Source organism: Pelophylax lessonae, assembly GCF_965119305.1.
Source record: "Pelophylax lessonae genome assembly, chromosome: 12".
Lineage (NCBI taxonomy): Eukaryota > Metazoa > Chordata > Amphibia > Anura > Ranidae > Pelophylax > Pelophylax lessonae.
The window spans coordinates 66,514,369-66,530,229 of NC_138779.1; positions in this window are offsets into that span (position 1 = coordinate 66,514,369).

The window sequence follows — 15,861 nt, forward strand, 5'->3', positions numbered from 1 at the left end:
GGTTTAGGTCAGGCCAGTTTGCTGGCCAATCAAGCACAGTAATACTATGATTATTAAACCAGGTATTGGTACTTTTGGCAGTGTGGGCAGGTGCCAAGTCCTGCTGGAAAATAAAACCTGCATCTCCATAAAGCTGGTCAGCAGAGAGAAGCATGAAGTGCTCCAGAAACTTCACACTGGACCTCATGCAACGTGGATTCTGTGCCTCTCCACTCCTCCTCCAGACTCTGGGACCTTGATTTTCAAATGAAATGCAACATTTTCCACAGTCTGTGATTATTTGGGGAGCCATGTCATCTGCTGGTGTTGGTTCACTGTGTTTTATCAAGTCCAAAGTCAGCGCAGTCCTCTAGCAGGAAATTTCTAGAGCACTTCATGCTTCCCTCTGCTGACCAGCTTTATGGAGATGCTGATTTCATTTTCTGGCAGGACTAGGCAGCTGCCCACACTGCCAAAAGTACCAATACTTTGCTGCAGTTCCCAAAACTGTGTAGAGTGTATGGTCACTTTTTTCAATATGTCAACCATACTGTGCCAAAAACACACATAGAACACACTATAGATCCTGGAAATGTGTTAAATACCATATACTGTATATATCAAAACACATTTTATATAACAAGCACATGTACGGGCAGCACAGTGGCTAAGTAGGTTTCCCTCCACACTTCAAAGACATGCTAGTAGGTTAATTGGCTCCCCTCTAAATTGGCCCTACTATGTGTATGTATGAATGTGAGTTAGGAGAGTGAGACCTTAGAGTGTAAGCTCCTTGAGGGGAAGGACTGATATGAATGTACACTATATATGTGTAAAGTGCTGAGTAAATTGACTGCACTGTATAAGTACCTGTCATAATAAATAATTTAGGGCTACCTTCAGTGCCGATGCAGTATTGCTTTAAGGCCTCTAAGCTGAAAATGGGGGTTTCGATTCTAAGTGCAGCAGCAATCTACTTCCTGCTCCATGTTTGGTTTCACAAATCATTAGCAACACACTAGGCAGGGCCGTCTTTAACACAGGGCAAAAGGGGCAGCTGCCCCGGGCCTAGCCATTGTTGTGGGGCCCAAAGCAGCTGCCCCTTGAGCCCTCACTGCCTCACAAATAGAGGATAAGTGCATTTGGTAAGGCCCAAGAAAATATTTGCCCAGGGTCCAATCAATACTAAAGACGGCCCTGACACTAGGGGACATTTATCAATATTGTAATTACTAATTGGTGGTATTTATATGTTATCTGTAACCAAGTTGCACAATAAATGATAATATATACACCTCCTTACCACTTGCTGGTGCTTCTTACTACTTATTAGTTCTGCAATGGATGTGAAATTAAATTGCAAAAAAGGCACCTGCAATTGCGACAGAAGAGAGAAAATTAGTCAGAAAGTTCCTATTTGGCTGAAATCACTCAAAACTAAGCGTGTCACTTGTTTGCAAAACCCCCAAAGATTTATACTAACAATTTTGCATGCAAATAAGCACAATTATAAATACACAAATGCTTTGTTAAATGTCTCCCACTGTTTATGAACTTGAATCCATTTTGTTATCACTGCAACTGGAGGCAAAGCCACTATATGTGAAATTCATATTACAAACCTGAAATGAGATTATTAAGTAAATCGGTTGCAAACCTTGGAAGTTCAATTTGAAATAATAAGGAGAAATGCATAAGCAGGTGTTATCCTTAGTGAAAACCATGCATCAAAATTATCAATAGACCAAAAAATATAGGCTGCCTAAGCTAACTGCAAATCTTATTTGTTGTTCTTTGTAAAAGTCAAGTTTGCTCATTCTCTTCCTGACTTCTAAGTTGTATATTCACACTTTGATAGACAACATATTTTGGAAAATGCTGCCACAAAACTTGAAACTTATTATTAATCTACATAAATTATATTGCCATTTTCTGACAGCTTAGCGCACAGCATGCGTGCATCTTATACTAGAGAGTTAAAAACGGGTTCTATCCTTAGCTCTGCCAACTATAGCTTTGCCTGTTGAATTGATTGCTTCGCAATATCCTCATTTAATTGCTGTGCTGGTTTGGTGATGCCGGGCAAATATAGTAAATGGGTTATTAGTAGTTCGACAGGTTTTTACTCTAGCGTCCTGGGTTGGTAAGTTGGTTAAAAATTTTCAGTCGATAGCAATCTTTTAAAATATTTGACTGTGCCATTGCTAGTAATGTACCAAGATTAAAACTCCACTGGGTGATTACATTCTCCGGTTTATTGAAATAGTCCTCATATCCAAGCCGGGGGGGAGGCTTCTCCCCGGGACGCTCCTAATATAGGGTAAGGGTTGGCCTCAGATTGTTCCCAGTGGGGAGACCGACCCTAGTCCCGGCAGGGAACCCTGTACTTCAACTAGCCGGGAGACCGAAACTTTCCTGGATGACAAATACGCAAGTGTATCTTGTATTGATTAGTTCTGATGTACTGTATATAATCTCTTTGGCTTACTATTGTTCATGTATAACCAACATATTGACATGTGTATCTCTTTCTGTTGTTTGTTATATTTTTTATTGGGAAAATAAAAATTTGAAGTTAAAAAAAAAAAGAAGCTCCACTGGGAATGACATCCTGCTGGTTCTCAATGCATATTGTATATAGTTTAAACTTTGGCTTTTTGGATATGAGAAGCATGCTGCACCATTAAAGGTTGAAACAAAGTGTTTAATAATAGAGAGTACCCACTAAGTGCCTGGTTGCAGTACAGTTGCTCAGACACTGCATAATATAAAAAAAAACATTATTGTATTAGGCACTGCTTTGGGTAAATTGTCTCTTTAAATGCCATCTTAGATTGATATTTTGCTGCTTGGACCAAGTATGGGTTGCCCTATGGCAGGGACTTGTTCAGGGAATAAGGTCATTATTTTGTAAATCGAACTTCAGTGGCCTTTAAATCTGTGATTGTCCACAGACAAGAAGGACTACAAATTCATATATACCCACAATTTAATACAAATACTGTATTCTCATCACCAGTGATACTCAGAAATTGAAACAGATCTTTGCCCTTGATCCGTACTCTCTAGTGCCGCCCATAGTCCCCAACAGAGCTTTTTTTCTTGTGGTTTTTATTTGCAGTGATGGCACAAAATCCTTTAACGGACAGCATTCAAAGCTCCTGAACAATTCTAGGTGGAAATATCAACTAAAATGGCATACAAAAAAGGGGATTTTTTTTTTTCAATCATTACATTTTCATTAGTTTTATCAAAAATAACAACAAGTTTACATCAACTGGATGTAGATAACAAGGGAAATAACAGGACAGTGAGCCCCCGTTCACACTGGGGCGACCTGTCAGGCGACCTGGTCGCCTGAAAGGTCGCCGTAGGTCGCCTTCCAAAGAGAAGCTGCGGACCCGTTCTAATAGGAGCGACACAAGTCGCTCCGACTTACAAAAAGGGTCCGGAGCTTCTTTGGGGCGACCCGGAGCGACCTGCATAGACTTCAATGTTATGAAGTCCGTGCCGGCCGCTCCGAGGTCGCGGTGCTAGCAGCGCGCCGCGACCTATGAGGTCGCCCCGGCAAGTAGCGTCGTCCCAGTGTGAACGGGGCCTTAAGCTTCATTTCAATAGTTATCAGTAAAGTGTTACAATAGTAGATAGCAAGCATTTATGCAAGAGAAAAACATATACTCAATGGTGGAATTGCATTTTGGGCTTCGAGATGGGAAGAGAAAAGAAGAGGTAGCCTCTACCAACCCGGCCCAGAGCCCCAAGGGGAGCAATGTCTCTAAGCCCCGGGCGGCGAGGCCACCCTTCCTCCTCCCTATATGGGTAGTAGTACATAAAACTTTAGTCATTTATTTATTAGTTACTGTGGCTTATAGGGCCATGCCAACCAGGCTTTATTAAACTTGTGATAAGATAGGGTATTTAAAGAAAGAGCTTTTTCCAATTTATAGTTTTCATTCACTAAACGTATCGTTTCGGAGATATTTGGTGTTTCTATGGTTCTCCATTTACGCAATATTAAGGTTCTGGCAGCTAGGAGGAGGTGAAGAATCATCTGTCGATAATTGGGCGAGTAATGTTCTATATTGAGATTCAAGAGGGCTAATCCTTGTCTAGGGGGGGATAATATACCTGTGGTGGACGCTATACATTTAAATATGGCATTCCAAAAACTTGTGAGAGAGGGACATTCCCATAAGATATGTTGTAGAGTGCCAATTTTTCCGCACTCTCTCCAGCAAAGTGGTGAGAGAGATGAGTTCATTTTAGAAATACCATCTGTTGGTGATTTTAGTCATCATCTCCCAGTGATTAGTACAGTGTGATAATTTATGGGTGGAGATGAGTGCTTTTTGCCATTGTTTAAGTGTAAAGGATAGATTCAGTGATTCTTCCCATTTTTCCATGTGTAAGGATTTTGTGGTGAGGGTAGTGGCAGTCAGGGTGGAATAGAAGAGGGAAATACCTTTTGTTTGGAGGGGGAATGTGGTAAGAAATTTCCATGTCTCGGAATTAGTGGGCAAGTCTATGACTGGGTGTTTTGCTAGTAATAATGTTATCTTAGAGATGGTGATGGACAGGTTTTGGGGGATGGAAAACTCTTGTAAAATTTCTTCTACTTTTTTAAGCTTGTTTTCTGTGTAAAATTGCAAGATTGAGGATAGTCCATAGATTTCCAGCTCTGTAGTGTTTAGTTTTTTGATTTTATGGTCAAGTATTTTAATGGGGATATTTTGGGTGTGAAGAGTGTTCATTTTGGGTGGTAGGCTGGAGATGGTTCTCTAAGCTTGGAGTGATGCTTTAACAGTAATCTGTAGGTTTGTCCATTGCCAGGGGATCCAGAGATCACTCAGAAGCAAATGTAACAAGTTTCTTGTTGGCACATGGTGTTCCTCTAACAAGGCCCACTGTGGTTTTTCATGTTTTGTGAACCAGTGTTTAATTTGGTCCAATCTTGATGCCCACCAATATGCCTGAAGGTTAGGTAGTCCTGCAACCCACATAGACTTGTGTGCTGTAAGTGTTTTGTAAGCTATGCGTGCTTTTTTCCCTGACCACATGAATTTTGTAATTAGGTTGGTGAGAGATTTTATTTGGGATTTGGGCATTGGGACAGGTAGGGCTCTGAATATGTATAGGATTTGGGGCAAGATAATAATTTTTATTATTGCCATGTTTGCTCCCCATGTGAGATTTATGTTGGACATAGTATTGAAATCGTCAGAAATCTTTTGTTTTAGGAATTTAAGGTTTTCGTGTAAAAGATCAGAGATACGGGGGTGATAAGGATGCCTAGGTAGGATATTTTTTCCTCTGTACATGAGAAGGGGCAGTTTTGTTGTAGTTTCTTTTTGGTGTCAGGGTTTACATGTAAATTAAGGACTTGGGATTTGGAGTTGTTCACTTTGTAATAAGAGATTTTGCTAAAACTGGTTAGAATATTGTGAGCCTCTGGTAGGGATCTTTCAGGGTCAGTCATCATTAAAATGATGTCGTCAGCGAATAGGGTGATACGATGATCAATGTTACCCATATTGAAACCTTTGCTAATGGTAGATGTTCTTATCGCTTCAGCTAGAGGTTCAATAGCCAGATTGAAAATGGTAGGAGACAGGGGGCATCCCTGCCTAGTGCCATTTGAGATCTGAAAGGGTTTAGACAAGGTTCCGGAGGTATAGACCTTGGCTGTAGGTTGGGAGTAAAGTGCTAGAATGGCTGAGTAGATATTACCTTCCAGACCAAATTTGTTCAGGACTGAAGTCATATAGTTCCAATTTATCCTATCGAACGCCCCCTCTCTGCATCCAATGTAAGCAGCAGAGAAGGCGTTTGACGCTTTTCAGCAATGTTGATGATATTGATAATTCTCCTGGTGGCATCTGACGTTTGTCTACCAGGGATAAATCCTAACTGATCTTGTTGAACTAAGGAGGGAAGAATTTTTTGTAGGCGCTTGGCAAGAAGTTTGGCGTAAATTTTTAGATCTGTGTTTAGTAGGGAAATAGGTCTGTAACTTTCCGGTAGTAGAGGATCTTTACCCTGTTTTGGGATTGTGGTTACATATGCACACAGCATCTCTTTTGGGGATGATTTGATGGCTTTGTTGAATGTTTCAAGTAGAAAGGGTGCAAGAGTTTGGTGAAATAATTTGTAATATTCACTAGGAAAACCATCTGGGCCTGGTGATTTTCCTTGAGGTAGTGAGGGTATAATTTTCCTAATTTCATCAATTGTTATGGGTACATTAAGTGTTTCGAGTTGTGTTTTGGTAAGTCAAGGACGTTTAAGGTTGTCTAAGAAACTGGAAATGTCTGTATGTAATGGTTGAGAAGTCGTGGGGTCTGTGTGTGGATTATATAATGAGTGGTAGTAATCTGCAAACTCATTTGCGATATCTTGGGGATGTGTGATTATATCATTAGTCTGTGCTTTTCTGAGTGAGGAGATTCGTGATCTGGTCTGTTGGGACTTCAGTCTTTTTGCTAGAGTCTTACCGTCTTTTTTAAAGTGAGCATAACAATGTAGTTTGAGTCTTTTGAATCGGATGTCATTTTGTTCTATTAGAGCGGAACGCAGTTCTGTTCTAAGGTTGGTGAGGGCATCAGTTGTTCTGGGGTCTTGAGTGATTTTATTTCTAGTTTCCAGATCATGAATTTGGGAGAGAATGTTGGTTATTTTAAGGGTTGTATTGTTTTTTGATTTTTGAGTTTTGCTGAATGCAAATTCCTCTCATATAGGCTTTATGTACCCCCCCCCCCCCATATACACCAGGGGTCTGATACGGAATTGGCATTTTTATCAAAATATTCAGCTAGATGCTGGGAGATATGTTTCCTACAATCGTCCGATTGAAGATTCTTAATGTTATATCTCCATACAGGATTGGCTCCCCTAGGGATTCCCTCCTCTACGGTCACTTCTACTATTGCATGATCCGACCTTCTATATATCTTTAATGATATCTTTAATGACCGCAGATGAGATCTTCCCCAGCAGGTGCCAATCAGATACAAACATGTCTAACCTTGAGTATGTATGATGCCTGGAGGAATAAAAGGTGTAATCTCGCTCTGAGGCATGGAGACATCTCCAGACATCGTACAGGTTTTCCTTATGAAACAAACTATGAAGCGAGACTTTCCTCTCGGTGGGAGGGGAGGATGTATCCAGTTCAGGGTTAGTTGTCAGGTTAAAGTCACCGCAAATCATGAGGTTGCCATATTTGATTTTCGAAATTATTTTTAGTGTTCTTCTTAGGAAGCGTAGCTGGTGCGTATTGGGGGTATATATCGATGCCAGAGTTATCGGTAAGTTGTTAAGAGTTCCTGTAATTATGATGTAGCGGCCTTCAGGATCAGTTATTGTGTCTTTGACTTGCCAGTTGACAGTGTCTTTGATGGAAACAAGTATACCTCTCTTCTTAGTTGGGGAAGTAGCCAAGTAGATATAGGGAAAGTTTTTGTTGGAGCATTTATGGTAGTTTGACGTTTGGAAGTGGGTTTCCTGTACCGAAATGATGTCAGCGTTGGATGTTTTTGCTTCTTTCCAAAGTGCGTATCGTTTGGCTGGGTGGTTAAGTCTGTTAGCATTAAAAGAGATTATTTTAAATGGCATTGTGGGATAAAAAGGGGATTTTGCTTTCAGGCATTGTTGCTTAAATGAAAGGAGGTACCAATCCGTGTCCTTTTGGTTGTTGCTCTTATTGGAAGTAGTTAGAGGTATTTGCAATTCTATAGTCATTGAGCTGTATTCATGAAGCAGCACTGGGGTGGGGGGAAGGAGATAAAAAAATAGAACTGTGTAAAAAATAGACCACATAATGGGTCTGAGCTCGACCAACATGGCCGATAATCTGTGTTTTTGAGGGGCCATGAGGAGATTTTTTACTCCATAGGCCTAGAACTGGTGTTATGCTGTTGGGAAGTGCTGGGGTGTCCACTCGGCGATTTTTTATTTTTCTTTTCAGATTTCTTCCTGTATACTATCTGCCAATCTCCATCTGTGGGTAACGGGGTTGGAGCACTACTTTGGGGGGTTGCATCAGGAGGAATAATTCCCCATCCTTGGAGTAGTGCGATACCCTCTTCTAAAGTAGAAATTGCAGTGGTGGAGCCATTATGAGTAATGGTGAGAGTAGCTGGGTGTTTCCACATATGCAATATTTTGTGGTTCCTCAATGCTTTTGTGATCGTTGCTAGATTTCTTCTTCTTTGGAGGGTATGTCTAGACAGATCCGGCAAAACTTGGATGTTTGCAAATTCTGGAGGTAGTGTGGAGGCTTGTCTGAATGCTGACATAATTCTTTCTTTGGCATGATAGAAGTGCACCCTTAAGAGGACATCCCGGGGTACTTCTTGGCTTAGGAAGGCGGGTTTAGGCAGTCTGTGGATTCTATCAATTATCTTGTCAGAATCAGACAGAGTTGGTATCAGCGTAGAGAATAAATTTGTAGCATATTGCTCCAATTGTTGAGGCTGCACTGATTCTGGAACACCTCTCAGCTTTATGTTGTTCCTCCTAGATCTATCCTCCAGATCAGAAACTTTATCTCTAAGCCACTGGATCTCGTCAGAATGTTGGTTGTGTGCTTCTACCATTGTGTTGAAGGACAGGGTATGTTTGCTGAGTGAGGTTTCCACAGTATTAACTCTGTTCCCTAGATGGTGCACTTCCTGCCTGTACTGCTGCATCCATCCCATGATATCTGCCTGTAGTGTGGATCTGAAAGAATGGAGCATACCCTTCAGCATGGATTCTGATACCAGGCGTTCTTCAGTGTGGAAGGTGATGTTGTGTTCCCTCTGGGTGTGTACAGGGCTTGTACTGTGATGCTGTATCATATTCAGCCTGATGTCTCCAGTGTTCTGCTTGGCTGGGGAGATGATGCGGGGTCTGTTTTTTGCAGAGCTTCTTATGGAAGGGGAGTCTGGGGAGGATGATCCGGAGGAGTATTCACTATCCGGATTTCCTACCTGTTGTGGAGGTTTCACATTGTTCCCTCTGTCCATCCCTGGTGGCTGTAGTGAAGTGTGGAGCGGGCCGCCTCCGCCGCCATTTTGCAAAATGCTGCCTGAGGGAGAGCTGGAAATGATCTCTATTTTCGCCAGCTTCGGCGCCTCTCTCCTTCTTCTGGTCATCTCCGCTGCTTTCAGGGGACCTTGTAGATGCTTTTTGGCTGTGTTTGATGCCGCTGTGTGGACTTGGAAGGTCCCGGTTCTGTGTGGCTGGAGAGAGCTCTGCTAGCAAGCAGCCATTAGCTTCTCCGGTCGCCACGCCCCCCAAAAAAGGGGATTTTGATTGACAATCCCAGGAATATTTTTAATGAGTGTTTAGCACTTGTGTAGTAAATGTAACAACACTTTATTGCAAATAGATAATTAAAACACTTAATCCATAAAATCACAATTGGAGGAAAGTCTTATGATACTATTATATACAACGTTCAAGCATCAGTCAATGCATTTCACTTGTTGTCCGCTTCTTCAGGACGAGACAAGCTTGACATATGTGATGATTTCCACAGAGATAAGCCAAATTAATATTATTTGAAATATCAAATATAGACACAAATCAACTATTGTATATCCAAAATAGTCCAGTTAATATATACAGTATCTCACAAAAGTGAGTACACCCTCACATTTTTGTAAATATTTTATTATATCTTTTCATGTGACAACACTGAACAAATGACACTTTGCTAAAGTACTCAGTGCAAGCTTTTATAACAGTGCAAATTTGCTGTCCCCTCAAAATAACTCAACACACAGCCATCAATGTCGCAACAGCTGGCAACAAAAATGAGTATATCCCTAAGTAAAAATGTCCAAATTGGGCCCAAACTGTTAATGTTTTGTGTGGCCACCATTATTTTTCAGCACTGCCTTAACCCTCTTGGGCATGGAGTTCACCAGAGCTTCATAGGTTGCCACTGGAGTTCTCTTCAACTCCTCCCTGACGACATCACAGAGCTGGTGGATTTTAGAGACCTTTTACTCCTCCACCTTCCATTTGAGGATGCCCCACAGATGCTCAATGGGGTTTAGGTCTGGAGACATGCTTAGCCAGTCCATCACCTATGCCTTCAGCTTCTTTAGCAAGGCAGTGGTCGTCTTGAAGGTGTGTTTGGGTTTGTTATCATGTTATTCAATGTTAACATGGAATACTACCCTGCAGCCCAGTCTCCAAAGGGAGGGGATCATACTCTGCTTCAGTATGTCACAGTACATGTTGGCATTCAGGGTTCCCTCAATGAACTGTAGCTCCCCAATGTCAGCAGCTCTCATGCAGCCCCAGACCATGACACTCCCACCACTATGCTTGACTGTAGGCAAGACACACTTGTCTTTGTACTCCTCCCCGGGTTGCTGCCTTGACACCATCTGAACTAAATACGTTTATCTTAGCCTCATCAGACCACAGGACATGATTTCAGTAATCCATGGCCTTAGTCTGCTTGTCTTCAGCAAACTGATTGCAGGCTTTCTTGTGCATCATCTTTAGAAGAGACTTCCTTCTGGGATGACAGCCATGCAGAATAATTTGATGCAGTGTGCGGCATATGGTCTGAGCACTGACAGGCTGACCCCCCACCCCTTCAACCTCTGCAGCAATGCTGGCAGCACTCATACGTCTATTTCCCAAAGACAACCTCTGGATATGACGCTGAGCAAGTGCACTCAACTCCTTTGGTCTACCATAGCGAGGCCTGTTCTGAGTGGATCCTGTCCTGTTAACCCACTGTAAGGTCTTGGCCATCATGATGCAGCTCAGTTTCAGGGTCTTGGCAATCTTCTTAAAGCCTAGGCCATCTTTATGTAGAGCAACAATTCTTTTTTTCAGATCCTCAGAGAATTCTTTGCCTTGAGGTGCCATGTTGAACTTCCATTGACCGGTATGAGAGAGTGGGAGCGATAACACCAAATTTAACACACCTGCTCAGCATTCCCACCTGAGACCTTGTAACATAAATGAGTCACATGACACCAGGTAATGGCTAATTGGGCCCAATTTGGACATTTTCACTTGGGGGTGTACTCACTTTTGTTGCCAGCAGTTTGGACATTATTGGCTGTGTGTTGAGTTATTTTGAGGGGACAGCAAATTTAAACTGTTATGCAAGCTGTACACTCACTACTTTACATTGTAGCAAAGTGTAATTTCTTCATTGTCGTCACATAAAAAGATATAATAAAATATTTACAAAAATGTGAGGGGTGTACTTACTTTTCTGAGATACTGTACATCTGCTCCACAAGGAGAAACAACGTTAGATGTACAAGTGTCATGAGACTTTTCTTCAAATTAGATTTTATGAATTACGTGTTTTTAATTACCTAATTGCAATAAAGTATTGTTATTTTTTATAACGCTCATTTCAGAGATTCCCGGGGTTGTCAATCAAAATCCCTTTTCTTTGTATGTAATTTTAGTTGACATTTCCACCTAGCTTTGTTCAGGAGTTTTGAATGCTGCAACGCTATCTGTTAAAGGATTTTATGCCATCACCATTTGTTATATATTATTGTTGTGAGGACATCCCCAGTAATAGTGTCGAGAAATTGGGTTGTGAATGAACCCACCTTTTTATGTTTGATTGTTGTCTATCAATCTCAACACATCCTAAATATCTAGTGACAGTATAATCCCAATAACTTTGCAGAGTTATATTTTTCTTTCAAAAGCTAGAGAAACTTCTTTATTAGTGTAGCACCAACTGGTAGTTCTTTAAGCCTAATTTTGTTGCTCCTCTTACCACCTTTGATGGATTGCCCAGGAAGTAGAGAGCACATAACAGGAGTTGATTGGCTGCAGCTGCTGCTTTGGACTCTGATTGCCACTGTGGCTGGATCAGTAAGCCTCTGCTTTGCAACAGGCACTGCAGGGAGGATGTTCATTGTCTGCCACAGAAGTCTGTGTGGATGTGTACATGCTCCGAGGTGCTCTATGAGCCTGTGTATAGGGTTAAGGAGTTGAGGGGACTTAGGAGATGGGATACTGTGTACAGGGCAGGGCTCAGGGTTGCTGTTGCCAGAGTGTCCTGAGACACAGTAAGCCCATAGACAGGGCTCAGGACCATAAGGGGTGCTGAAAAAGACATCTGTTGCTGCTGTGAAAGACTGTGAGCCTGGAGCTGTTGTTGCTGAGAATCCAGTTCCACATGGCTGCTACTAGTGTCTGCTTCTGTATGAGAGCCCAGGACCATGTGTCTGCTGTTGCAGTCTTCTGCTGCTGAGAGATCTGAGCTGCCAAAAGCCCATGAGGAGGAAGTGACTGAAGAGTAGGTGTTCCAGAATTACTGTACCAGAGACTCCACTGTTCAAGAATATGCTTCAGGATATCCATGGGTGTTGAGAGCACTTTAAAGTATTCATCTTTCTATTGTTCCCACTGTCAATGTTTGCCAGGGAGTTCTGCCAGAAGGTGACTTCACTGTTACTTAACCACTTGCCTACCGGGCACTTTCACCCCCTTCCTATCCAGGCCAATTTTCAGCTTTCAGCGCTCTCACACTTTGAATGATAATTGCGCGGTCATGCTACACTGTACCCATATGAAATTTTTATCAATTTTTTCACACAAATAGAGCTTTCTTTTGGTGGTATTTAACCATCTCTTGGTTTTTTATTTCTTACCAAAAAAAAAGAAAAAAGACAGAAAATTTTGAAAAAAAAAGTTTTTCTTATTTTCTGTCAGTAAATTTTGAAAATAAAATGAAGTGGCACTTATGGGCACTGATGAGGTGGCATTGATGAGGAGGTACTAATATGCCGCACTGATGAGCACTGATAGGCGGCACTGATGAGCACTGATAGGCGGCACTGATGAGCACTGATAGGTGGCACTGCTGGGCACTGAGAGGTGGCACTGCTGGGCACTGAGAGGTGGCACTGACGGGCGGCACTGATGGGCACTGAGAGGCGGCACTGCTGGACACTGATGGGTGGCACTGATGGACACTGACGGGTGGCACTGATGAGCGGCACTGATGAGCACTGATGGGCAGCTCCATCAGTGCCCACACTCAGTGCCCATAGTGCTGCCAGTCAGTGCTCATCAGTGCCTAGATGAGCAGGCACTGATGGGCACTGACTGGCAGCACTATGGGCACTGATTGTGGGCACTGATGGAGGGCACTGTGGGCACTGATGGTGGGCACATTGTATTTTATTTACCTCTGTTGTAATCAGGGCACTGGTGATCAGTGCCCTGATTACATTTGTCTGTGTCCCCGAACGGCTGATCGGCTCTGCTCCTTCCTCACACTGCAGTCTCTGTGTGAGGAAGGAGAGTTGGCGATGAGAGATGATCTCATATGTTTACATATGAGATCATCTCTCATTGCATGGGCCGATCACGTGGTAAATGGCCGCTGTGATTGGCCATTTACCACGATCTGTGATTGGCTGTGTCCAAGGGACATGGCCGACACAGATTTTCCCTGATGCGCGCTCGCGGTAGCGCGTGGGGAGCCTGTTTCTGGGAGGGCGCTTAAAGACGGCCTCCCGGAAATTCGAGTCCCCGCTGCAGCCGTACTTCGGCTATAGCGCGGATCCGAAGAAGTTAATAAAGAAAGTACTTCACCACAGGTAAATAAGAGACCCAGTGTCTGCAGGACTGTAGTTAGTTGTACTCTGACCAGTGGTCCAGGTAGAGCCTGTTATTGCCAGATCATTTTTATGTAAAGTCTGACTTCTAATGTTCTGTTGTCTGTAATAGCTCATAATGGTATTCTATATTTTGCTTGGGTTGATAATACTGTTTGTCTAACTCAATTTCCTTTTCAGGGCTTTTACTGTCAATAGTGTCCTTTTCAACAGTGCTGGGTGTGTTGGTGTTATTTTTTTCCAGGTAAAAGGTTATCATTACTGGAGCATGGCAGAAGGACCCAAACAAACTGGCTTATCCAGGATTTCCTACTGTATATAGTATATTAAATCTACATTTTTAACATATTTAAATATAATTCTGCTGTATTCTATAGTAGTGTGTCCTTTTATGGTGTGAACATATTATAAGTTAGGTCGCTTAAGTAATTTTGTTGTGCAGCATTTGATAGAGTTAGGACTTGCAATAAGCTGTTTATCATCTACATGTTAATGACATTATGTGTCAAGTACTGTAACCAAGTGCATAGATGAAGGGCAAAAAGAGATGTGCAGCTCATAAAGTCACCCTGATAGAATGACATTGATTGAAAAGATAAAGTCATGAAGGTCAAGTGCATTTGGAATTACTCATACGGATTTGAATAATATGCTTCTTTTAAGTGTTGAATATTTAAGCTCAAATGTGCAGCTAGTTAAAGAAAGTACATGCGGAAGTAGGCAACATTATAAATGCAGTCATAATTGGAAGAGGCATAGCATATTTCATACACTATGGAAGAAGAGACTACAGATTGGAGAAAAGGCAAGGACAGGGGAGTTATGGAATAATAAAAGAGATAACTGCAAGCCTGGGAAATGCTGAAAAGATGTAGAGATGATCAAAAGGGACATGTTAGCTTTAAAGTAGGTCTCCAGCCAAACAGCTAAAGTACTTTAATTTGAATTGTTTTACTTTGAAAATATTTACAATTTTGTTCTGTCACTCTTGTGGTTCACATTCCCCTATCACACAGCATAGTTAGCCATTTTCGATCTAATGGGTGTAGGGAGAGATTTGGTTGCCTATTGCTGTACATTTCTTTGAATGTAGACAGAATTTTTGCAATAAAAGGTGAATAAATATGGAGGAAGTAAATTCTGCTGAGGGTATGGACCTGAAAAAGGTCCCAGAGCAGGGAGAAATGTTATTGAGTTATGAGCTGAACACCTTAAAGCCAGTGGGTTATAATTGGGGATTTAACAAAAAATAATTCCTATAATTTTCTATTATAAGTGCGAACACACCTAAGATTTTTCTGTGCTTGCTGCTTTAATGCCTACCTGGTGGGGGTTTGTTTTCAGGTGATGTTAACCCTCAGATGGTTTGAGGACCTGACTTCTGCAACTGAATTTTGTTTTGTCTTGCTGTGAAATACAGTATGTCAATACGTTGAATAGTCCAATTAATGCAGAGAGGTCCCAGGACTCAATTTTAACTTGGAACACAAAAATTAAATGTAACATTTTCTGGGACCATTTAAAAAAAAAAGGCTGAACGCCATGGGGTTACATAGTTACAAAATTAGGTTAAAAAATATTTTAGTCTATCTAGTTTAAGCAATGGAGCTTTTTTTTTTTCAAAATTTTTTTCAAATAAACCTTCATATACCCCTGGTTGTCCCAGAGGAAAAAAGAAAACCCTATGAAGCTTAGTCAAATTTGTAACATATTAGCTCCTGATCCCCCAGAAGGCATTTTGATATCCCCTGAATCAAAAATTTCTGGTATTATTACTTATACTGAAATTGTTAATAACCAGTGTTGCTGTCTTTTGTGTGGTCAGGAATGCATCCAAATTTATTTTTAAAATATTCTACTATGCTGGCCAAAACTAGTACTTGAAAGAATCTATTCCACATTTTTACAGCTCTTATTATGAGAAGCCTTACTGTATGTGGACCTTATATTACTTTCCCTCCAGATGTAAAGATAGCCCTCTTGTTCTTTGAAATAACCTTCAATTCTACACCAAGTTCATTATACCGTATGGGCCACTTACTGGTTGCATTTACAAATGATGATTATATCCCCCTTTATTGCCTCTTCTCATGAGAGAATACATTCAGTTCAGCTCATTTTTCCTCATAGCTGAGCTCCTTCATACCTCTTATTAGTTTGGATGTCCTTCTCTGCCCTTTCTACAGTTCCCCAAAATCTTTTTTGTGAACTGGTGCCTAAAACTGAACTGAATTATGTCTCACTCTGACGTTTATATCTTTTTTAGGGAATATAGAGC